This window comes from Anopheles ziemanni (genome assembly GCF_943734765.1).
Source record: "Anopheles ziemanni chromosome X unlocalized genomic scaffold, idAnoZiCoDA_A2_x.2 X_unloc_12, whole genome shotgun sequence".
Classification (NCBI taxonomy): domain Eukaryota; kingdom Metazoa; phylum Arthropoda; class Insecta; order Diptera; family Culicidae; genus Anopheles; species Anopheles ziemanni.
This window is the reverse complement of record NW_026689730.1, coordinates 462,501-487,500: the sequence shown is the minus strand read 5'-3', so window position 1 is coordinate 487,500 and position 25,000 is coordinate 462,501. Positions and strand designations below refer to the sequence as shown.

The window sequence follows — 25,000 nt, the reverse complement described above, 5'->3', positions numbered from 1 at the left end:
GGGTTCTGAGCCACATTCAAGTTGGACTTGAAAAGCGCTAAGATGACGGATAGTGAGACGCACCAGTACACGGAATCGGATAGACGGACGGGCCGCCACCCCTACGTGCTGAGCTTCTCCCGTTTCGCTCGCAGCTACTCAGGGAATCCCGGTTGGTTTCTTTTCCTCCCCTTATTAATATGCTTAAATTCAGGGGGTTGTCACACATGAACTGAGGCTTATGTACCTTGCGGTTGTTATCGTCACATCTGGCTTGCGACTACTTTGTTTCAATGTCCAATATGTACCGTTGGACTCGGTTAACGGGCTGTTAGCCCGCATGTGGTTTAACTCACTGATACCTTCCATTGCCCATACGCTAGTTTGTTTGTGTTCCTTTGGTCAACTTCCATACTTGAATCATTTGTGCTACCGCTGCTGCTTCGACGCTACTTTGACATCTTCGCTTCTATTTAAATAAATAAATAAGCTGAAGCTAGACATCAGTAAACACCACCACAGACACCACAAGCACGCCTTCTCCTCGTACTTCCGCCTCACGCGGGAACACGGACGCTCTAAATACTTCGAATTCCAATGCCAGTATATTGTAAACCACGGGTTCTTTAATGCTAGCGGGTCGTCGCAACCCTAGTTAACATCATGGTGCACGTCTCGTGACGGGTGTCACGGCGTAGTTAAATGTATGCGATACATTTCTCAAATATAAGCGCTCAGTCATCTGTACATCATGGTAGGTTCCCACGACGTGCAATATGCGTTCAACTTATCAATGTTCATGTGTCCTGCAGTTCACATTATGACGCGCAGTTAGCTGCGGTCTTCATCGATCCATGAGCCGAGTGATCCACTGCCGAGGGTGACTAACTTGCGTAAGCCGCCGCTGTGCGCGTATACCCGTTCCCCGTAGGGAGGAGCAAGCCGCCGCTTAGAGACGAAGCATAAAGTGTCCTCATTCCACATAGGGCAAGCTGGATTAATCCATTTTACCCAGGACGGCCGAAGCGGCGTGGACCAGGGGAGAACTGAACCTTATACTTCACACCACAGTAAGTCTACGTGTCCTCTTCCACATAGGGCAAGCTAGAACTAACTATCTTACCCAGGACTGCCGAAGCAGCGTGGACCAGGGGAGGAACACACTTTTCATGGAAACGTAAGGCATCCATGACTGCCATAACGTAAGCCGCCGCTGTGCGCGTATACCCGTTCCCCGTAGGGAGGAGCAAGCCGCCGCTTAGAGACGAAGCATAAAGTGTCCTCATTCCACATAGGGCAAGCTGGATGAATCCATTTTACCCAGGACGGCCGAAGCGGCGTGGACCAGGGGAGAACTGAACTTTATACTTCACACCACAGTAAGTCTACGTGTCCTCTTCCACATAGGGCAAGCTAGAACTAACTATTTTACCCAGGACTGCCGAAGCAGCGTGGACCAGGGGAGGAACACACTTTTCATAGAAACGTAAGGCATCCATGACTGCCATAGTGCGTAAGCCGCCGCTGTGCGCGTAAACCCGTTCCCCGTAGGGAGGAGTCAAGCCGCCGCTTAGAGACGAAGTATTAAGTGTCCTCTTCCACATAGGGCAAGCTAGAATTAACTATCTTACCCAGGACCGCCGAAGCAGCGTGGACCAGGGGAGAACTGAACTTTATACTTCACACCACAGTATTGAGTAATGTGCCCTCTTCCACATAGGGCAAGCTGGAATGTTCCATTTTACCCAGGACGGCCGAAGCGGCGTGGACCAGTGGAGGACTACACAATCATGAGGTTTGATATCGACTTGTGTGTTTCAATAGGGTACCGATGGTATGTTTTGAACCGATTTGATTTAGCCATTCTGAAGTCATCACTTGGTTGAAGCGCTGAACTAGGGCGAGTCTATCGTTTACTTTGCATTGGGATATTATACGTTGCATGCTCTACTAGGTTAATGTCATGGGGTTGGCTATCGAGCATGCCCAAGTGATGACTTGATTGTGTGCTTGCTTGAATTCTTCACATTTCATACCATCGGTTAGTTGTCGAATCATTCCTCGGTCATAACCTTCGTTCTTGGTTCATGTATGCTCTCTTCCACATAGGGCAAGCTAGAATTAACTATCTTACCCAGGACCGCCGAAGCAGCGTGGACCAGGGGAGAACTATACTTTGTCTTGTATACCCTCTTCCACATAGGGCAAGCTAGAATGAACTATCTTACCCAGGACCGCCGAAGCAGCGTGGACCAGTGGAGGACTATACTTTGTTCATAACACCACAGTATTGAGTAATGTGCCCTCTTCCACATAGGGCAAGCTAGAATGAACTATCTTACCCAGGACCGCCGGAGCGGCGTGGACCAGTGGAGGACTACACAATCATGAGGTTTGATATCGACTTGTGTGTTTCAATAGGGTACCGATGGTATGTTTTGAACCGATTTGATTTAGCCATGAAGTCATCACTTGGTTGAAGCGCTGAACTAGGGCGGGGCATCGTTTACATTACTTGTATATATATTGGTTTTCGCATGCTCTACTAGGTTAATGTCATTGGGTTGGCTATCGAGCATGCCCAAGTGATGACTTGATTGTGTGCTTGCTTGAATTCTTCACATTTCATACCATCGGTTAGTTGTCGAATCATTCCTCGGTCATAACTTTCGTTCTTGGTTCATGTATGTTCTCTTCCACATAGGGCAAGCTAGAATGAACTATCTTACCCAGGACCGCCGGAGCAGCGTGGACCAGGGGAGAACTATACTTTGTCTTGTATGCCCTCTTCCACATAGGGCAAGCTAGAATGAACTATCTTACCCAGGACCGCCGGAGCAGCGTGGACCAGTGGAGGACTATACTTTGTTCATAACACCACAGTATTAAGTATGGTGTCCTCTTCCACATAGGGCAAGCTAGAACTAACTATCTTACCCAGGACCGCCGAAGCAGTGTGGACCAGGGGAGGACTATACTTTATACTTCACACACTAGCCATACTGAAGTCATCACTTGGTTGAAGTGTTGAACTACGGCGGGGTAATCGTTTACAGGTTATAATCATATAGCTGCATGCTCATTAGTAGATAATGGAATATTGTATGGCAATATGAGCATGCCCAAGTGATGACTTTGTTTCAAGCTCAACAGGTAGGGTATTGAGTCCTCTTCCACATAGAGCAAGCTAGAATGAACTATCTTACCCAGGACCGCCGAAGCAGCGTGGACCAGTGGAGGACTATACCTTGTCCGTTACACCACAGTATTAAGTACGGTGTCCTCTTCCACATAGAGCAAGCTAGAATGAACTATCTTACCCAGGACCGCCGGAGCAGCGTGGACCAGTGGAGGACTCTATACTTTATACTTCACACCACAGTATTGAGTACGTCTTGCATAAAGCCCCTAATGAGAACCACGAGGGCTCTCTCAATGTAGAACCACGAGGGCTCTAGTACCGATTCTCTCGGTACGGCTTGGTCCGTGTTTCTTTATGCTTGTACTCAAAGTATTAAGTATTATGTCCTCTTCCACATAGGGCAAGCTAGAATTAACTATCTTACCCAGGACTGCAAAGCAGGGTGGACCAGATGAGGACTATACTTTATACTTCACACACTAGCCATACTGAAGTCATCACTTGGTGGGGGTGAACTACGGCGGTATCAATCGTTTTGGTTCGGTCTATATAGGGTCGCTTGCATGCTCATTCGAATATAATGTAATTGTGTATGGCAATATGAGCATGCCCAAGTGATGACTTTGTTTCAAGCTCAACAGGTAGGGTATTGAGTCCTCTTCCACATAGGGCAAGCTAGAATGAACTATCTTACCCAGGACCGCCGGAGCAGCGTGGACCAGTGGAGGACTCTATACTTTATACTTCACACCACAGTATTGAGTACTTCTTGCATAAAGCCCCTAATGAGAACCACGAGGGCTCTCTCAATGTAGAACCACGAGGGCTCTAGTACCGATTCTCTCGGTACGGCTTGGTCCGTGTTCCTTTATGCTTGTACTCGCGGAAAGTCTCAACCCGGAGGTCTTGACTTTGGTTGTCATAGTTGGACTACGACGGGGCATCCGACCATTGCTGACCGAACACCCCTGACTCACCATCTTTCGGGTAGGCGGTGCGCGCACCTCCGACGCGGAAGTCTCAACCCGGAGGTCTTGACTTTGTATTGTCATAGTTGGACTACGACGGGGTATCCGACTCATCGAATACCCCAGAAGCACACCATCTTTCGGGTAGGCGGTACGCGTACCTCCGGACGCGGAAGGTCTCAACCCGGAGGTCTTGACTTTGGTTGTCATAGTTGGACTACGACGGGGCATCCGACCATTGCTGACCGAACACCCCTGATTCATCATCTTTCGGGTAGGCGGTGCGCGCACCTCCGACGCGGAAGTCTCAACCCGGAGGTCTTGACTTTGATTGTCATAGTTGGACTACGACGGGGTATCCGACTCATCGAATACCCCAGAAGCTCACCATCTTTCGGGTAGGCGGTACGCGTACCTCCGGACGCGGAAAGTCTCAACCCGGAGGTCTTGACTTTGTATTGTCATAGTTGGACTACGACGGGGTATCCGACTCATCGAATACCCCAGAAGCACACCATCTTTCGGGTAGGCGGTACGCGTACCTCCGGACGCGGAAAGTCTCAACCCGGAGGTCTTGACTTTGTATTGTCATAGTTGGACTACGACGGGGTATCCGACTCATCGAATACCCCAGAAGCACACCATCTTTCGGGTAGGCGGTACGCGTACCTCCGGACGCGGAAAGTCTCAACCCGGAGGTTCGGACTTAGAGTTTTTCCCATTTAAAAGTTTTTCTCTTAGCCATACTGAAGTCATCACTTGGTGAACGATTGAACTAGGGCGGGTTAATCGTTTATAGGTATCATGTGGTTTGCATGCTCTCTTAGGTTAAGGTCATGTGGTTGGCTATCGAGCATGCCCAAGTGATGACTTTGTTTCACGCTTGCTTGATTTCTTCATGATTCCCTGTTATATAGTGTAATCATTCGAGAACAGGGAATCTTTGGTTTTGCTCAACAGGTATTGGATGTCCACTTGGTATCTAGATCGCATTAAGTCTCAACCCTTAGGTTCGGACTTGTATAGTGACATCTTGTGACGGTCTTGAGTCTCAACCCGCAGGTTCGGACTACTAAGTGTTTGATCGAATATAATATGGCAACTTGTGCCTAAGTCTCAACCCGCAGGTTCGGACTTCTGTTTATATGGCCAATGTATGTATATAAGGCAACTTGTGCCTAAGTCTCAACCCGCAGGTTCGGACTTGTGTATTTGTTCGAAGTCATGTATAAGGCAACTTGTGCCGAAGTCTCAACCCGCAGGTTCGGACTTGTGTATTTGTTCGAAGTTTTATATAAGGCAACTTGTGCCTAAGTCTCAACCCGCAGGTTCGGACTTCTATAGTGTTTCGTCAATTATCATATGGCAACTTGTGCCGAAGTCTCAACCCGCAGGTTCGGACTTCTAACGTGTTTCGTCAACTATCATATGGCAACTTGTGCCGAAGTCTCAACCCGCAGGTTCGGACTTCTAACGTGTTTCGTCAACTATCATATGGCAACTTGTGCCGAAGTCTCAACCCGCAGGTTCGGACTTCTAACGTGTTTCGTCAACTATCATATGGCAACTTGTGCCGAAGTCTCAACCCGCAGGTTCGGACTTCTGGAAGGATCACTTGGCCACTAATGATCCTTCCGCAGGTTCACCTACGGAAACCTTGTTACGACTTTTACTTCCTCTAAATCATCAAGTTCGGTCAACTTCGATAAAGCAGACGCGGTTCACGAGGATCCAGCGAACGATCATCTCCAAAGACCTCACTAAATAATCCATCGGTAGTAGCGACGGGCGGTGTGTACAAAGGGCAGGGACGTATTCAACGCTGGCTGATGACCAGCACTTACTAGAAGTTCCGAGTTCATATGGACCATTGCAATCCATAATCCCTACTAAGTGAGTATTTGAGTGATTTCCCGTTCCTCTCGGAATAGGAGACACGCTGCTACCCACATTGTAGCACGCGTGTAGCCCAGAACATCTAAGGGCATCACGGACCTGTTATCGCTCGATCTCATTTTGCTAAACACAAATTGTCCTGCTAAGCAGCGTACCGTAAGTGCACTTGCGCACACGAACAGCGAAGGTGTCAGGTCATACTCCACCGAAAGGTCCTAACCCGTTCCAATCGGCATCGACGCATTAACGCTGACTGCGTTCTAGTTAGCATATGTGAGTCACGTTCGTTATCGGAATTAACCAGACAAATCAATCCACGAACTAAGAACGGCCATGCACCACTACCCTTAAATTTGAGAAAGAGCTATTAATCTGTCTCACCTCCATAAGTTCGGACCTGGTAAGTTTTCCCGTGTTGAGTCAAATTGAACCGCAAGCTCCATTTCATTGTGGTGCCCTTCCGTCAATTCCTTTAAGTTTCAACTTTGCAACCATACTTCCCCCGGAACCTGACTTTGGTTTCCCGGAAGCTACTGAGAGCACCTGGTTGTAGCGTCTCCCAATTGCTAGTTGGCATCGTTTACGGTTAGAACTAGGGCGGTATCTAATCGCCTTCGATCCTCTAACTTTCGTTCTTGATTAAAGAAAGCATCCTTGACAAATGCCTTCGCTTTAGTTAGTCTTACGACGGTCTACGAATTTCACCTCTCGCGCCGTAATACTAGTGTCCCCAACTACTTCTGTTAATCATTACCTCCGGTCTGAGTACAAACCAATGAAAGATTAGACCAAGGTCGTATTCCATTATTCCATGCAAGATTATTCTAGGGCGTTTGGGCACCCTGCTTTAAGCACTCTAATTTGTTCAAGGTAAACGTGAGCGGTCGAGCTCTATGTTACACTTGCACCCGTTGAAGGGCACACCATGACACAGACTTGGTGCCCTACCACACCATTGAGTCGCAACCAGATTCCGACTTGGCCCACCGACCACGGGTTGACCGGGTCGGCGGAGCCGGACTGTGTTGGACAAGTATCAACTTCGAACGTTTTAACCGCAACAATTTTAATATACGCTAGTGGAGCTGGAATTACCGCGGCTGCTGGCACCAGACTTGCCCTCCACTTGATCCTCGTAGAAGGATTTATGCTCTACTCATTCCAATTATGAAACATCATTAAAGAGTTTCATATTGTTATTTCTCGTCACTACCTCCCCGTCCCGGGATTGGGTAATTTACGCGCCTGCTGCCTTCCTTGGATGTGGTAGCCATTTCTCAGGCTCCCTCTCCGGAATCGAACCCTGATTCCCCGTTACCCGTTGCAACCATGGTAGTCCTCTATACTACCATCCATAGTTGATAGGGCAGATATTTGCGAGATCTGTCGTCGGTGCGAGACCATACGATCAGCATCATTATCCAGACTTCAACTCAATGACACGGAGAACCCGCGATTGGTTTGACTAATAAGTGCACCAGTTCCCGCGAGGGTCCTGGCATGTTGCATGTATTAGCTCTAGATTTTCCACAGTTATCCAAGTAACTAGGTTGATGATCTCGTAAATTATAGCTGTTATACTGAGCCTTATGCGGTTTCACATTAAATCTGTTTGTACTTAGACATGCATGGCTTAACCTTTGAGACGAGCGTATATTACTGGTAGGATCAACCAGAATTCCGACTTTGCGTTCGAATGTTCATTGTCCCATTGCACCCGGAGGAGCAAACACCACGTTCTATATGTTGTCAAGTCCGGTAGCACACGGGAGGCGAGCCCCCGTGCGAACCTCATTGCCCTAGTATCACACACACCCGATGCACCGGACAGGCACTTGAGCGGCATTCGACTCCGCTAAGCGCTCGTGCGCCCGATTGTGCATGCGCTGACGGGGCCTTCATACCCCTACCACAGCGACCTTATGCCAAACTTCCATGAATACTTAGGTGAGCTGACAAGGGCCTTCATTTCCCTACCATCAACTAAAGGACACGCTAGGCGCGTCCGATCATTGCAACTGCGGGGCTTTCATACCCCAATCACCACAGTACGCAATTCACCAGAGTTTAATCACAACCCCCCCGGACATGGCACACTATTAACTTGCAACAAAACTTAGTGTGTGCCGGGCACATCGGTTCCACAAAATCATTCCCGATGTACCCCAATTGGGGTTGTGAACGCATCCATGGTCCTCTGACACACCCAACCAAGCGTGGATACTACATACCTCAAACACCCAGTACACTAACAGACAAATCAATATATGGTTGCTTTCCCCCAGACATTTGCCAATCACTTGGCACCCGGACGGGAACTCGCTCCTGATTGCGCCAATGCCACCCATTTGCCAAGAGCGAGTTCTGTATGTAGATTTCATTTGGAAAGACAACCGTGTACTGGATATTCTATCCGACGATTACAGATGACGAGTACGAGACTCGACTACACTCACGGATAATACATTTTGGGTCGAGATTGCTTTCGGGGTTTTCGATTGGTCTTGCGCTTGTAAACGAATAACTTTGACTTGTGGTAACCTCGGTATGTTAGTCGATCACGTGGATGTGAACTGGTACGGGTGAGCAATCTGTTCACTTGCACTCTGGGTAGGAATAGGTGAGCGCTATAGGTTAAGATCATTGTATGGTTCCATCGTGATGACTTTCGCTAGATAGTAGGATGTTTGGATAGTTATAACGTTTTTGGCCATTTGTTCATAGTGTTCGGTTCATTGAGGAATTCGATTGGTCTTTGCTTCACACACGTGGTCGATCACTTGGATGTGAACTAGGGTGAGATTAAGGTGTTCACTAGTGCTCTCTTTGGGTTTGGATCAGTACTGAGCACTTGATTGGTTTCGCATAATATGTATCCATAGTGATGACTCTTTCCAGCTTAAGATTTCGTTACCGGTTTCGAATCCTCCCCACGTTCGCTTTTACTTGGTTAGGTTTTCGAGTGTAGATTTGAAAGCAATCTCATGTATGTATCCCATCTGATATAAGCCACTGACAGTTCATGTCACCTCGTTCAACTCTCGCTGGGTCACAGAAGTATGTTACTGCGCCCATTATCCCTACTCGGATAGGTTCGGTTCGTTCGTTTTATACTACGGTGAGTAAACTCAATTTGTGCATCGCATAGCCATGGAAAGCAAGCTTTCGCGGGCCTCTTCGACTGTTTTGATACGAGCTGTGCCCGTGATGCTTGTCATCCCAGGATACTAGACCCCTTTGGACGACCGCATGACCATCAGAAAGTAAATTCCACGTTCGATTTGGGGTGTGAACCCCGAACATAAAGTCTTTGTGTAGAACCACGAGGGCTCTATAGTACCGATTCTCTCGGTACGCTTGGTCCGTGTTCCTTTATGTTCGTACTCTTGTGTGAATAAATCACGTTCGTTTCAGGATATTTGCTACTGTCACCGTTTGAGTACTATGGGGTTTGAACCCCTAACATAAAGTCTTAATGTAGAACCACGAGGGCTCTATAGTACCGATTCTCTCGGTACGCTTGGTCCGTGTTCCTTTATGTTTGTACTCTTGTCTGTATAAAATTCATGTTCGTTTTGGGATATTTGCTACTTTCACCAGGGCTTTATTTGAACCGATTCTCTCGGTACGCTTGGTCCGTGTTTCTTGTCATAATGTATGACCCATCAGGGTCCCGTTCTTCATACAAGTCTGCCTTGCTATTGTGGTAACTTTTTAGTGTAGTTCTGACATCCCCATTTTGGGACTTAGCCGATTTTTCATATATTTCCATATGACCCATAGGGTCCCTTTCTTCATACAAGCTTGCCTAGGGCGATCGGTCAAAACTTGTCTTACTATTCGATTGGTCTTCGCACTTTCACCCTAGGCACTTTGCCTAGGTCTTGCTTCTTGAGGGAGTCAAAACCCGAAATAAGGGGATAGCGGATTTCAATTTTCCTCCCCTGTCTACAATACACTAACCCGCTTTTTCCGGGTCCTCACCGCCATACAACTTTGCCTAGGTCACTTGTACTCTTGACTTAGGCCATCTGACTTGGTCCGTGTTTCTTCCTAGGGTGTACCTAGGTAACTTGCCTTGCTTGATGTGGTAACTTTTTAGTGTAGTTATGACATCCCAATTTTGGGACTTAGCCGATTTTTCATATATTTCCATATGACCCATAGGGTCCCTTTCTTCATGCAAGCTTGCCTAGGGCGATCGGTCAAAACTTGTCTTACTATTCGATTGGTCTTCGCACTTTCACCCTAGGCACTTTGCCTAGGTCTTGCTTCTTGAGGGAGTCAAAACCCGAAATAAGGGGATTGCGGATTTCAATTTTCCTCCCCTGTCTACAATACACTAACCCGCTTTTTCCGGGTCCTCACCGCCATACAACTTTGCCTAGGTCACTTGTACTCTTGACTTAGGCCATCTGACTTGGTCCGTGTTTCTTCCTAGGGTGTACCTAGGTAACTTGCCTTGCTTGATGTGGTAACTTTTTAGTGTAGTTATGACATCCCAATTTTGGGACTTAGCCGATTTTTCATATATTTCCATATGACCCATAGGGTCCCTTTCTTCATACAAGCTTGCCTAGGGCGATCGGTCAAAACTTGTCTTACTATTCGATTGGTCTTCGCACTTTCACCCTAGGCACTTTGCCTAGGTCTTGCTTCTTGAGGGAGTCAAAACCCGAAATAAGGGGATTGCGGATTTCAATTTTCCTCCCCTGTCTACAATACACTAACCCGCTTTTTCCGGGTCCTCACCGCCATACAACTTTGCCTAGGTCACTTGTACTCTTGACTTAGGCCATCTGACTTGGTCCGTGTTTCTTCCTAGGGTGTACCTAGGTAACTTGCCTTGCTTGATGTGGTAACTTTTTAGTGTAGTTATGACATCCCAATTTTGGGACTTAGCCGATTTTTCATATATTTCCATATGACCCATAGGGTCCCTTTCTTCATACAAGCTTGCCTAGGGCGATCGGTCAAAACTTGTCTTACTATTCGATTGGTCTTCGCACTTTCACCCTAGGCACTTTGCCTAGGTCTTGCTTCTTGAGGGAGTCAAAACCCGAAATAAGGGGATTGCGGATTTCAATTTTCCTCCCCTGTCTACAATACACTAACCCGCTTTTTCCGGGTCCTCACCGCCATACAACTTTGCCTAGGTCACTTGTACTCTTGACTTAGGCCATCTGACTTGGTCCGTGTTTCTTCCTAGGGTGTACCTAGGTAACTTGCCTTGCTTGATGTGGTAACTTTTTAGTGTAGTTCTGACATCCCCATTTTGGGACTTAGCCGATTTTTCATATATTTCCATATGACCCGAAGGGTCCCTTTCTTCATACAAGCTTGCCTAGGGCGATCGGTCAAAACTTGTCTTACTATTCGATTGGTCTTCGCACTTTCACCCTAGGCAGTTTGCCTAGGTCTTGCTTCTTGAGGGAGTCAAAACCCGAAATAAGGGGATTGCGGATTTCAATTTTCCTCCCCTGTCTACAATACACTAACCCGCTTTTTCCGGGTCCTCACCGCCATACAACTTTGCCTAGGTCACTTGTACTCTTGACTTAGGCCATCTGACTTGGTCCGTGTTTCTTCCTAGGGTGTACCTAGGTAACTTGCCTTGCTTGATGTGGTAACTTTTTAGTGTAGTTATGACATCCCAATTTTGGGACTTAGCCGATTTTTCATATATTTCCATATGACCCATAGGGTCCCTTTCTTCATACAAGCTTGCCTAGGGCGATCGGTCAAAACTTGTCTTACTATTCGATTGGTCTTCGCACTTTCACCCTAGGCACTTTGCCTAGGTCTTGCTTCTTGAGGGAGTCAAAACCCGAAATAAGGGGATTGCGGATTTCAATTTTTCTCCCCTGTCTACAATACACTAACCCGCTTTTTCCGGGTCCTCACCGCCATACAACTTTGCCTAGGTCACATGTACTCTTGACTTAGGCCATCTGACTTGGTCCGTGTTTCTTCCTAGGGTGTACCTAGGTAACTTGCCTTGCTTGATGTGGTAACTTTTTAGTGTAGTTATGACATCCCAATTTTGGGACTTAGCCGATTTTTCATATATTTCCATATGACCCATAGGGTCCCTTTCTTCATACAAGCTTGCCTAGGGCGATCGGTCAAAACTTGTCTTACTATTCGATTGGTCTTCGCACTTGCACCCTAGGCAGTTTGCCTAGGTCTTGCTTCTTGAGGGAGTCAAAACCCGAAATAAGGGGATTGCGGATTTCAATTTTCCTCCCCTGTCTACAATACACTAACCCGCTTTTTCCGGGTCCTCACCGCCATACAACTTTGCCTAGGTCACTTGTACTCTTGACTTAGGCCATCTGACTTGGTCCGTGTTTCTTCCTAGGGTGTACCTAGGTAACTTGCCTTGCTTGATGTGGTAACTTTTTAGTGTAGTTATGACATCCCAATTTTGGGACTTAGCCGATTTTTCATATATTTCCATATGACCCATAGGGTCCCTTTCTTCATACAAGCTTGCCTAGGGCGATCGGTCAAAACTTGTCTTACTATTCGATTGGTCTTCGCACTTGCACCCTAGGCAGTTTGCCTAGGTCTTGCTTCTTGAGGGAGTCAAAACCCGAAATAAGGGGATTGCGGATTTCAATTTTCCTCCCCTGTCTACAATACACTAACCCGCTTTTTCCGGGTCCTCACCGCCATACAACTTTGCCTAGGTCACTTGTACTCTTGACTTAGGCCATCTGACTTGGTCCGTGTTTCTTCCTAGGGTGTACCTAGGTAACTTGCCTTGCTTGATGTGGTAACTTTTTAGTGTAGTTATGACATCCCAATTTTGGGACTTAGCCGATTTTTCATATATTTCCATATGACCCATAGGGTCCCTTTCTTCATACAAGCTTGCCTAGGGCGATCGGTCAAAACTTGTCTTACTATTCGATTGGTCTTCGCACTTGCACCCTAGGCAGTTTGCCTAGGTCTTGCTTCTTGAGGGAGTCAAAACCCGAAATAAGGGGATTGCGGATTTCAATTTTCCTCCCCTGTCTACAATACACTAACCCGCTTTTTCCGGGTCCTCACCGCCATACAACTTTGCCTAGGTCACTTGTACTCTTGACTTAGGCCATCTGACTTGGTCCGTGTTTCTTCCTAGGGTGTACCTAGGTAACTTGCCTTGCTTGATGTGGTAACTTTTTAGTGTAGTTATGACATCCCAATTTTGGGACTTAGCCGATTTTTCATATATTTCCATATGACCCATAGGGTCCCTTTCTTCATACAAGCTTGCGTAGGGCGATCGGTCAAAACTTGTCTTACTATTCGATTGGTCTTCGCACTTGCACCCTAGGCAGTTTGCCTAGGTCTTGCTTCTTGAGGGAGTCAAAACCCGAAATAAGGGGATTGCGGATTTCAATTTTCCTCCCCTGTCTACACTACACTAACCCGCTTTTTCCGGGTCCTCACCGCCATACAACTTTGCCTAGGTCACTTGTACTCTTGACTTAGGCCATCTGACTTGGTCCGTGTTTCTTCCTAGGGTGTACCTAGGTAACTTGCCTTGCTTGATGTGGTAACTTTTTAGTGTAGTTATGACATCCCAATTTTGGGACTTAGCCGATTTTTCATATATTTCCATATGACCCATAGGGTCCCTTTCTTCATACAAGCTTGCCTAGGGCGATCGGTCAAAACTTGTCTTACTATTCGATTGGTCTTCGCACTTGCACCCTAGGCACTTTGCCTAGGTCTTGCTTCTTGAGGGAGTCAAAACCCGAAATAAGGGGATTGCGGATTTCAATTTTCCTCCCCTGTCTACAATACACTAACCCGCTTTTTCCGGGTCCTCACCGCCATACAACTTTGCCTAGGTCACTTGTACTCTTGACTTAGGCCATCTGACTTGGTCCGTGTTTCTTCCTAGGGTGCACCTAGGTAATTTGCCTTGCTTGATGTGGTAACTTTTAAGTGTAGTTATGACATCCCAATTTTGGGACTTAGCCGATTTTTCATGTATTTCCATATGACCCATAGGGTCCCTCTCTTCATACAAGCTTGCCTAGGGCGATCGGTCAAAACTTGTCTTACTATTCGATTGGTCTTCGCACTTTCACCCTAGGCAGTTTGCCTAGGTCTTGCTTCTTGAGGGAGTCAAAACCCGAAATAAGGGGATTGCGGATTTCAATTTTCCTCCCCTGTCTACACTACACTAACCCGCTTTTTCCGGGTCCTCACCGCCATACAACTTTGCCTAGGTCACTTGTACTCTTGACTTAGGCCATCTGACTTGGTCCGTGTTTCTTCCTAGGGTGTACCTAGGTAACTTGCCTTGCTTGATGTGGTAACTTTTTAGTGTAGTTATGACATCCCAATTTTGGGACTTAGCCGATTTTTCATATATTTCCATATGACCCATAGGGTCCCTTTCTTCATACAAGCTTGCCTAGGGCGATCGGTCAAAACTTGTCTTACTATTCGATTGGTCTTCGCACTTGCACCCTAGGCACTTTGCCTAGGTCTTGCTTCTTGAGGGAGTCAAAACCCGAAATAAGGGGATTGCGGATTTCAATTTTCCTCCCCTGTCTACAATACACTAACCCGCTTTTTCCGGGTCCTCACCGCCATACAACTTTGCCTAGGTCACTTGTACTCTTGACTTAGGCCATCTGACTTGGTCCGTGTTTCTTCCTAGGGTGCACCTAGGTAATTTGCCTTGCTTGATGTGGTAACTTTTAAGTGTAAATATGACATCCCAATTTTGGGACTTAGCCGATTTTTCATATATTTCCATATGACCCATAGGGTCCCTTTCTTCATACAAGCTTGCCTAGGGCGATCGGTCAAAACTTGTCTTACTATTCGATTGGTCTTCGCACTTTCACCCTAGGCAGTTTGCCTAGGTCTTGCTTCTTGAGGGAGTCAAAACCCGAAATAAGGGGATTGCGGATTTCAATTTTCCTCCCCTGTCTACAATACACTAACCCGCTTTTTCCGGGTCCTCACCGCCATACAACTTTGCCTAGGACACTTGTACTCTTGACTTAGGCCATCTGACTTGGTCCGTGTTTCTTCCTAGGGTGTACCTAGGTAACTTGCCTTGCTTGATGTGGTAACTTTTAAGTGTAGTTATGACATCCCAATTTTGGGACTTAGCCGATTTTTCATATATTTCCATATGACCCATAGGGTCCCTTTCTTCATACAAGCTTGCCTAGGGCGATCGGTCAAAACTTGTCTTACTATTCGATTGGTCTTCGCACTTTCACCCTAGGCAGTTTGCCTAGGTCTTGCTTCTTGAGGGAGTCAAAACCCGAAATAAGGGGATTGCGGATTTCAATTTTCCTCCCCTGTCTACACTACACTAACCCGCTTTTTCCGGGTCCTCACCGCCATACAACTTTGCCTAGGTCACTTGTACTCTTGACTTAGGCCATCTCGCTTGGTCCGTGTTTCTTGCTAGGGTGCACCTAGGTAATTTGCCTTGCTTGATGTGGTAACATTTGAGTGTAGTTCTGACATCCCAATTTTGGGACTTAGCCGATTTTTCGTAAAATACCATATGACCCATCAGGGTCCTTTCCTTCATATAAGTTTGCCTTGCTTGATGTGGTAACTTTTTAGTGTAGTTATGACATCCCAATTTTGGGACTTAGCCGATTTTTCGATCAATACCATATGACCCATGAGGGTCTTTTCCTTCATACAAGCTTGCCTACGGTCATCGGTCAAAACTTGTCTTACTATTCGATTGGTCTTTCACTTTTCACCCTAGGCATTTTGCCTATGTATTGCTTCTTGAATAGGTCGAAACCCAAAATAAAGGTCTTGAGGATTTGGAATTTCCTCCCCTGTCTACACTACACTAACCATATTTTTCCGGGTCTTCACCGCCATACAACTTTGCCTAGGTCACTTGTACTCTTGACTTAGGCCATCTGACTTGGTCCGTGTTTCTTGCTAGGGTTCACCTAGGTAGTTTGCCTTGCTTGGTGTGGTAACATTTGAGTGTAGTTCTGACATCCCAATTTTGGGACTTAGCCGATTTTTCGTAAAATACCATATGACCCATCAGGGTCCTTTCCTTCATATAAGTTTGCCTTGCTTGATGTGGTAACGTTTGAGTGTAGTTCTGACATCCCAATTTTGGGACTTAGCCGATTTTTCGTAAAATACCATATGACCCATTAGGGTCCTTTCCTTCATATAAGTTTGCCTTGCTTGATGTGGTAACTTTTTAGTGTAGTTATGACATCCCAATTTTGGGACTTAGCCGATTTTTCGTAAAATACCATATGACCCATCAGGGTCCTTTCCTTCATATAAGTTTGCCTTGCTTGATGTGGTAACTTTTTAGTGTAGTTATGACATCCCAATTTTGGGACTTAGCCGATTTTTCGATCAATACCATATGACCCATGAGGGTCTTTTCCTTCATACAAGCTTGCCTACGGTCATCGGTCAAAACTTGTCTTACTATTCGATTGGTCTTTCACTTTTCACCCTAGGCATTTTGCCTATGTATTGCTTCTTGAATAGGTCGAAACCCAAAATAAAGGTCTTGAGGATTTGGAATTTCCTCCCCTGTCTACACTACACTAACCATATTTTTCCGGGTCTTCACCGCCATACAACTTTGCCTAGGTCACTTGTACTCTTGACTTAGGCCATCTGACTTGGTCCGTGTTTCTTGCTAGGGTTCACCTAGGTAGTTTGCCTTGCTTGGTGTGATAACATTTGAGTGTAGTTCTGACATCCCAATTTTGGGACTTAGCCGATTTTTCGTAAAATACCATATGACCCATCAGGGTCCTTTCCTTCATATAAGTTTGCCTTGCTTGATGTGGTAACGTTTGAGTGTAGTTCTGACATCCCAATTTTGGGACTTAGCCGATTTTTCGTAAAATACCATATGACCCATTAGGGTCCTTTCCTTCATATAAGTTTGCCTTGCTTGATGTGGTAACTTTTTAGTGTAGTTATGACATCCCAATTTTGGGACTTAGCCGATTTTTCGTAAAATACCATATGACCCATCAGGGTCCTTTCCTTCATATAAGTTTGCCTTGCTTGATGTGGTAACTTTTTAGTGTAGTTATGACATCCCAATTTTGGGACTTAGCCGATTTTTCGATCAATACCATATGACCCATGAGGGTCTTTTCCTTCATACAAGCTTGCCTACGGTCATCGGTCAAAACTTGTCTTACTATTCGATTGGTCTTTCACTTTTCACCCTAGGCATTTTGCCTATGTATTGCTTCTTGAATAGGTCGAAACCCAAAATAAAGGTCTTGAGGATTTGGAATTTCCTCCCCTGTCTACACTACACTAACCATATTTTTCCGGGTCTTCACCGCCATACAACTTTGCCTAGGTCACTTGTACTCTTGACTTAGGCCATCTGACTTGGTCCGTGTTTCTTGCTAGGGTTCACCTAGGTAGTTTGCCTTGCTTGGTGTGGTAACATTTGAGTGTAGTTCTGACATCCCAATTTTGGGACTTAGCCGATTTTTCGTAAAATACCATATGACCCATCAGGGTCCTTTCCTTCATATAAGTTTGCCTTGCTTGATGTGGTAACGTTTGAGTGTAGTTCTGACATCCCAATTTTGGGACTTAGCCGATTTTTCGTAAAATACCATATGACCCATCAGGGTCCTTTCCTTCATATAAGTTTGCCTTGCTTGATGTGGTAACTTTTTAGTGTAGTTCTGACATCCCGATTTTGGGACTTAGCCGATTTTTCGATCAATACCATATGACCCATCAGGGTCTTTTCCTTCATATAAGTTTGCCTTGCTTGATGTGGTAACATTTGAGTGTAGTTATGACATTCCAATTTTGGGACTTAGCCGATTTTTCGCATATTTCGTTTTGACCCATCAGGGTCCTTTCCTTCATATAAGTTTCCCAAGACTTAGTGCTTTTTACCTTTGGACACCAATATCACCCTTACGGGTATCTTTGATCTTCGCACCTTGTATTGACCAAATGTAGGTCTCGCTATGCCGAACATATAATTGTTCCACACCAAGTCTCTATCTTGAACCATTAAGGCTCTAACTTGTACCAATTGCTTGGTACTCTTGGTCCGTGTTTCATCGCGTACTGACTTCCTGACTTGGTGCTTTTTACCTTTGGACACCAATATCACCCTTACGGGTATCTTTGATCTTCTCACTCTGTATTGACCAAATGTAGGTCTTGTAATGCCAAACATATAATTGTTCTACACCAAGTCTCTATCTCGTACCGCCAGCTCGGTACATTCGATCAACCTGCCCTTAAGGCACCCGGGACTTAGCCATTTTTTCACATTTTTCATGATTTTGAGGTAACTTGTCTCGACTTTGTCACCTTATATCACCAAGATCCTTTCCCTTTAGCGCTTCACTCCGTTCGTATGATATTTAGCGCTGACTATCACCTTTCTATCGCTGTGCTCAACTTCTTATTCGGTGCCATAGAGCCAGAGATATTCGGTGTATGCTGTTATAAGGGAAGTTTGTGACTTTTTCAAAGGCCCACTTTGGGACGCCCATATCTCACCTTCAGGTACCTGCGATCTTCTTGTCGTCTATGGACGAAACTTAGGTCTTGACTTGGCCAACTTATAAATGTTCTACGGCCAAGCCGTATCTTTTACCGCCAGCCCGGTATTTTTGGACTTAGTCGGATTTTCGCTTCTCGTGGTAACAATTTCTGACTTTGACGCACAATAACACCCGAACGACCTCATGCTAGCGCCTTGCTTGGTAGGAATTATAGTTAGCGCTGCTTTTTCTCTTTCCATCGGTACCTTGTTCGTTCCATTCCATGCCATACAGCCGAAGTTATGATGTTTCCCGTTTTTCCTATCATGTGGAGCTTATGCTCTGGGAAAACCATCTAACACCCGTACGACCCTTTTGGGTACCTCCGATCTCGACACTATGTTCGGACCAAATATAGGTTATAACATGCCCGACTTATAATTGTTCTACACCAAGTCTCTATCTCTTACCGCCAGCTCGGTATTTTACTCGTAAATCCAAATTTCACAACTTGTACTTTTTGGCCCAATGTACTCGAGTTCCAATTTTGGTAACATTTTTCGACTTTGTCGCTTTATAACTTCCAAATCATGCTAGTTAGCGCTTTGCTTTCTTCTAGTCGTATCTAGCGCTGGGTGTAACCTTTCCAAAACATATCCTAGCTTAACAATCCATGCCATACAGCCGGAGCTATATGGTGCGCAAGTCAAATCCATTTTAGCCATGTTTCATTTTTGCCAATTTTTGACCACTCGTATCACCCTTCCAGAGTGGTCCGATCTTCTTGCTTTCTATGACCGACTTTTAGGTCTTGTAAAGGCAAACTTATAAGTATTCTACGTCAACCCGCTATCTCTTACCGCCTGCTCGGTATTCTTGGTCTTGTGTGATTTTTGGCCATTTTGGTATTATTTTTCGACTTTGTCGCTTAATAACTCCGTTTTGCTCAACACTTAGCGCTTCGGTTGTTTGGGATTATAGTTAGCGCTCGGTTCGACCTTTCCAACGCTGGCCTTAGCTTGTCGATCCGTTCCATACAGCCGGAGTTATTCGCGATACCGTGTTTCAACCCATTTCTCAAGTCTCGTTTTTGCCCAACTTTGAACCAGCCATATCACCCTCTTGGGTACCTCCGATCTTCTCGCTCTATATTGGTCAAAGTTAGGTCTTGTGGTAACCTACTTATGATTGTTCTACGCCGTGTTCGTAGCTCTTAGCGTTCGCTCGCTATTTTCGATCATAAGGTGAATTTTTGCCTCTAAACCACCATTTTTCACCTTTGCCCCGTAATATGACCGACTTGCTCAATACTTAGCGCTTCGCTTGGTAGGACACATAGCTAGCGCTCGTCAAGACCTTTCCAACGCATATCTTAGCTTTCCGATCCGAGCCATACAGCCTGAGCTATAGGCGATACCGTTTTTCCCATTTTCTTGGTCACATGCACTTTAAGGTACCACTTTTTGCCTTTGACCCTTAATACCTCCTCCGGGTCACTAGAAGGCGCTCAGCTTGGTAGGAAACATAGCTAGAGCAGGCCTTCACCTTTCCAAAACTGCCTCAAGTGTACCGATCCGACATCTAGAACCAAAGTTATGGTCATTCCCATCATGCTCTACTTTCATGGTCAACCTCCACCAAGCACACCTAGGTTGGACCAACTTTCACCAGCTCATCTCGAACCCCAAATTTGCTTCGACCTACTAGATTTCCCTAGCTAAGTGGTCAAAACATCCATTACAACACGACTGGTCTTTCTGGTGGTCGACCTAGGCAACTTTGTTCGACGCCCACCACCCCATGGAATTAAAAGAGTTGGTTCAGTTAAATGTTTGGAAACTTTTTCGAGCCGGTCTAAAATACACTCATCGAATTTTTTTTTGGTCCCCACCGTCATACAAGTTTCCCTAGGTCAAGTTTTTCTTCCGGATCGGCCGCGGACCTCACTTTTCATTATCTAGGGAGGCCATAGGGCCCCAAAAGGGGTTTTTTAAAATTTTCGACACTTTCGACTTTGGTCGGATTTTTTCCGATTTTGGTCCGACCTAGGGACTTGGTGGTCCAAGGAGCCTCGGGACCAAACTTTTTTCTCAGGGGTCCCTACCTCCATACAACTTTGCCTAGGTCAATTTTTTGTTCCAAATCGATCGCGGGTTTCACTTTTCAATATCTAGGGCTCGTGTAGAGTACGAATATAGGGTTTTCTCATTTTTCGACATTTTCGACTTTTTTGGGATTTTTTCGGGTGGATCGAGCTTCGGCATAGCCATACCGTATGTGTTTCTCAACTTTTTATTTGACTAGTCGTAAGTACTCGAGTAGATGAAACTTTTTGCCGAAGACACCATGCCTCGGAAACGACTCCTTCATGCTCAAAATTTGGGCCAAAGGTGATTTTTGTTACTTTTCCTTAGGGGGCCCAACACTTCTCAGGGGACCCTACCTCCATACAACTTTGCCTAGGTCAATTTTTTGTTCCAAATCGATCGCGGGTTTCACTTTTCAATATCTGGGGCTCGTGTAGAGTACGAATATAGGGTTTTCTCATTTTTCGACATTTTCGACTTTTTTGGGATTTTTTCGGGTGTATCGAGCTTCGGCATAGCCATACCGTTTGTGTTTCTCAATTTTTTATTTGACTAGTCGTAAGTACTCGAGTAGATGAAACTTTTTGCCGAAGACACCATGCCTCGGAAACGACTCCTTCATGCTCAAAATTGGGCCCAAAGGTGATTTTTGTTACTTTTCCTTAGGGGGCCCAACACTTAGAAAATTTTCAAAATCGCGATTTTTCGATTGCGAGCTAGCGCTTTGCGGTCTTCGGCAATGTTGTAGATCTCGACGAGATAAGACTTTTTGGCCAAGGGACATTTTCCCCTCCGACCCCTCCTTCCCCCCGCAAATCGCCCCACAAAGTGCAATTTTTGCATTTTCACCTCTTTGCACGCACTGTTCGGCCCAAATGGCCACTTTCTATGGGTCTGAGCGCTTTGTGGTCTTCGGCAAACTTTTAGAGCGTACCAAGTCCTAATTATAATTGTTCCGCACCACCTTCGTAGCTCTTCATCCCTGGCCGCTATTCGCGTACCAAGGTAATTTTTGTTCATTTTGTCAACATTTTTCAACTTTGGCTGCTTATATCGGCCTTGCCATGAACCGATAGCGCTTCGCTGTGTTCTAACGTAAGTTAGTACTACTCATTACCTTTCCAAATCATGTCTTAGCTTGTCATTTGCTTTCATACAGCCGGAGCTATGAGCGATACCGTAAAAAGTACCGAAACTTGGAAAAAACCTTTGGTCGCCCATATCCCCCCTTTGGGGGCCAGATATCGAAAAAAGTTCTGATTCAAAAAGTTGCGCATCAACGTGTTCTAGTTATGCCTAGAACATTTCATTTCGCTAGCTGGCCTGCAACTTAGCCGTAATTGGGATTTTAGGGTGTTCTTGCAGGGCCCATTTCCTGCGACTTGGTATCTTTTGGGCCCTATGTTTCTGTAATATCGCCACGAGTTTTCTAGATAGCGTTATCATTTTTTCAGGGTGCTTAGAACACCTCGAGACCTTTCCAACGCTATGCCGTTTGTCTTGCTCGGACATCTACAGCCGAAGTTATTCGAGGTACACGGTACCTTACCCTGTTTTCTCAGTACTTGGTCGAAAATTTCGACCAGCCATATGACCGACTTGGACAACCCTGAGCGGGTTGGCCCCATATAACTAAACTTTTGTCTCGTGGAGGCAAACTTATAAATGTTCCACGTCAACTCGCTATCTCGTACCGCCTTGACGGTATACTTGGTTCAAGGGCCATTTCCAGCGACTTGGTCGCAATTTCGCTCTAAGTTTCGCTAATACCTTCGTCCGTGGACATGCTGATTTTTTGTTCGTATTTTTCCTTGATAGTCCCACTCAAGACTATTACATACCACTGCCGAACGTCCTGCTAAGTGCCATACAGCCTGAGCTATAATTCCTGAAAGGTGCCTATACCAGTTTTTTCCATACTTGGGTGCAAACCATGAATCACCCATATCTCCACTTTAGAGGCAAGCTAGCGCATAGCCCTCATATACTTTTATGTTGGTATTACCACTACCAACTTTTCATTATTCCACGCCAACTTGCTATCTCTTCTCCAACATGCCGTTATTCTTGGTCCAAGTCCCATTTCCTTCGACTTTGGTACCATTTTGCTCTATGTTTCGCTAATAGCTTCGCCCATGTACTATGTGATTTTTTGTTCATATTTTTCCTTGATAGTCCCACTCAAGACTATTCCAAATCACACCGTGACTTGTCGCTCGGTGGCAAACTGACCGAGTTATAATTCATGAAAGGTACCTCAACTTGGTACACCACGTGGTTGGTCCAAACCATCAACCAACCGTATGACCGACTTCCAGTTGAGCTAGCGGCTAGGCTTCATACAATTAAATGCGTGTCTTGATAAGGGCTACTGACGGTCGGAACATTGTAGCTCGCTAGCTCGTGTCCAAACTTGTGTTTTGGTCGAATATTGGGTGTTCGTGTACCACTTCGGGAAACACGGACTTTGGTGCAACTTCACCACTTGTGCACTTAATAACTTTTCGGTCGTTCGAGTCTTTGCCTTCATATTCTCAGGGTAGTTAGGTCTCATCGAGACCTTTCCAACGCTATGCCAGTTGTCTTGCTCGGCCGTCCACAGCCCGAGTTATTCGTGGTAAACCGTACCTTACCCTGTTTTTTCCTCATTTGGGTGCAAACCTTAGAACACCCATATGGCCCACTTGGAGACTAGCTGGCACGTTGGCCTCATATAATGATAAGTGCACCTCAACTAGGGCTACTGACGGTCAGAACATTTCAACTTGCTAGCTCGGGCCCACACTTGTGTTTTTCTCGAATATATGGTTCAAGTGTGCCACTTTGGGCACTTTTGGACATTTTGTCCCCACACAACTTTCTTGCCTTGGTAGATAGGGTCTTGTGTTCTCGGGCAAAAAGATGCACCAAGGTATGGTCTAACTTTCGTTCTTTTACCGCAAAGCGCTATCTCCAACACCCGAGGAGATAGAAAGTGATTATGTTCGGTATATCGGTCTTCCATGGCCTACTACGGTAAGCCCCTGCAGGTATGCAACCGAAGGTGCTTGGTACATGTATTTGGTGCAATATCGGTGCAAAGTAGGTGTTTCCTTGATCGGGCTATAACTTTCTTGGTTGATGTTGCATTGCTTTGCGGTCTTCGGGGGATAGTTAGGGAACATGATGGCCAACATTTTCTTATTCCTCAGCCTGGCCGTACCTCTTACCGTCTAGGCGGTATTCATGCTCTAAGTTGGAACTTGTGTTCCTTTGGGTAACTTTTCTGACTTTGATGCTTAATAACTTCCGTTCATATGCAGTCTAAGCTCTGCAACTCTCAGGAAAGCTAGTACTACTCATTTCCTTTCCATATCAGTCTTTGGCTTGTCGATCCGATGTCTACAGCCTTACTTATTCATGTTCCCTGTGAAGGTAGGTTTTTGCCCATTTTCCAGTTCATGTGGTAACATTCCCGGACTTTGCCGGCTTTCTCTTCATGTGTTAACTTGCTTGCTCATGTGGTAACTTGATAGTGTATTTCCGACAGACCCAATCTCGGACTTAGCCGATTTTTCTCTTCATATTATATGGATCCATCACTAGGCCATCTTGCTTGCTTGTGTGGTAACTTGAAAGTGTATGTCTGACAGACCCAATCTCGGACTTAGCCGATTTTTCTCTTCATATTATATGGACCCATTACTAGGCCATCTTGCTTGCTTGTGTGGTAACTTGATCGTGTAATTCTGACAGACCCAATCTCGGACTTAGCCGATTTTTCTCTTCATATAATATGGATCCATCACTAGGCCATCTTGCTTGCTTGTGTGGTAACTTGATAGTGTAATTCTGACAGACCCAATCTCGGACTTAGCCGATTTTTCTCTTCATATAATATGGATCCATCACTAGGCCATCTTGCTTGCTTGTGTGGTAACTTGATAGTGTAATTCTGACAGACCAAATCTCGGACTTAGCCGATTTTTCATATCGTATAATATGGATCCATTACTAGGCCATCTTGCTTGCTTGTGTGGTAACTTCATAGTGTATATCTGACAGACCCAATCTCGGACTTAGCCGATTTTTCATATCGTATAATATGGATCCATTACTAGGCCATCTTGCTTGCTTGTGTGGTAACTTCATAGTGTATATCTGACAGACCCAATCTCGGACTTAGCCGATTTTTCTCTTCGTATAATATGGATCCATCACTAGGCCATCTTGCTTGCTTGTGTGGTAACTTGATCGTGTAATTGTGACAGACCCAATCTCGGACTTAGCCGATTTTTCATATCGTATAATATGGATCCATTACTAGGCCATCTTGCTTGCTTGTGTGGTAACTTGATAGTGTAGCTCTGACAGACCCAATCTCGGACTTAGCCAATTTTTCTCTTCATATCATATGGATCCATCATAAGGCCATCTTGCTTG

The 25,000-nt window shown here is 45.5% G+C and overlaps 2 non-coding genes across 2 annotated transcripts in view; both read right to left on the bottom strand.

Annotated features, from left to right (window-relative positions):
- LOC131291656 (large subunit ribosomal RNA) overlaps positions 1-220 on the bottom strand; it is a 4,089-nt gene extending 3,869 nt beyond the window's left edge. The window contains exon 1 of the ribosomal RNA XR_009189434.1: positions 1-220. This exon is cut by the window's left edge and continues 3,869 nt beyond it. This is a non-coding gene — a ribosomal RNA (large subunit ribosomal RNA).
- Positions 221-707: 487 nt separating this feature from the next.
- On the bottom strand, positions 708-862 carry LOC131291646 (5.8S ribosomal RNA). The gene has a single exon (XR_009189424.1). It is a non-coding gene; the product is annotated as a 5.8S ribosomal RNA (ribosomal RNA).
- Positions 863-25,000: the final 24,138 nt, after the last annotated feature.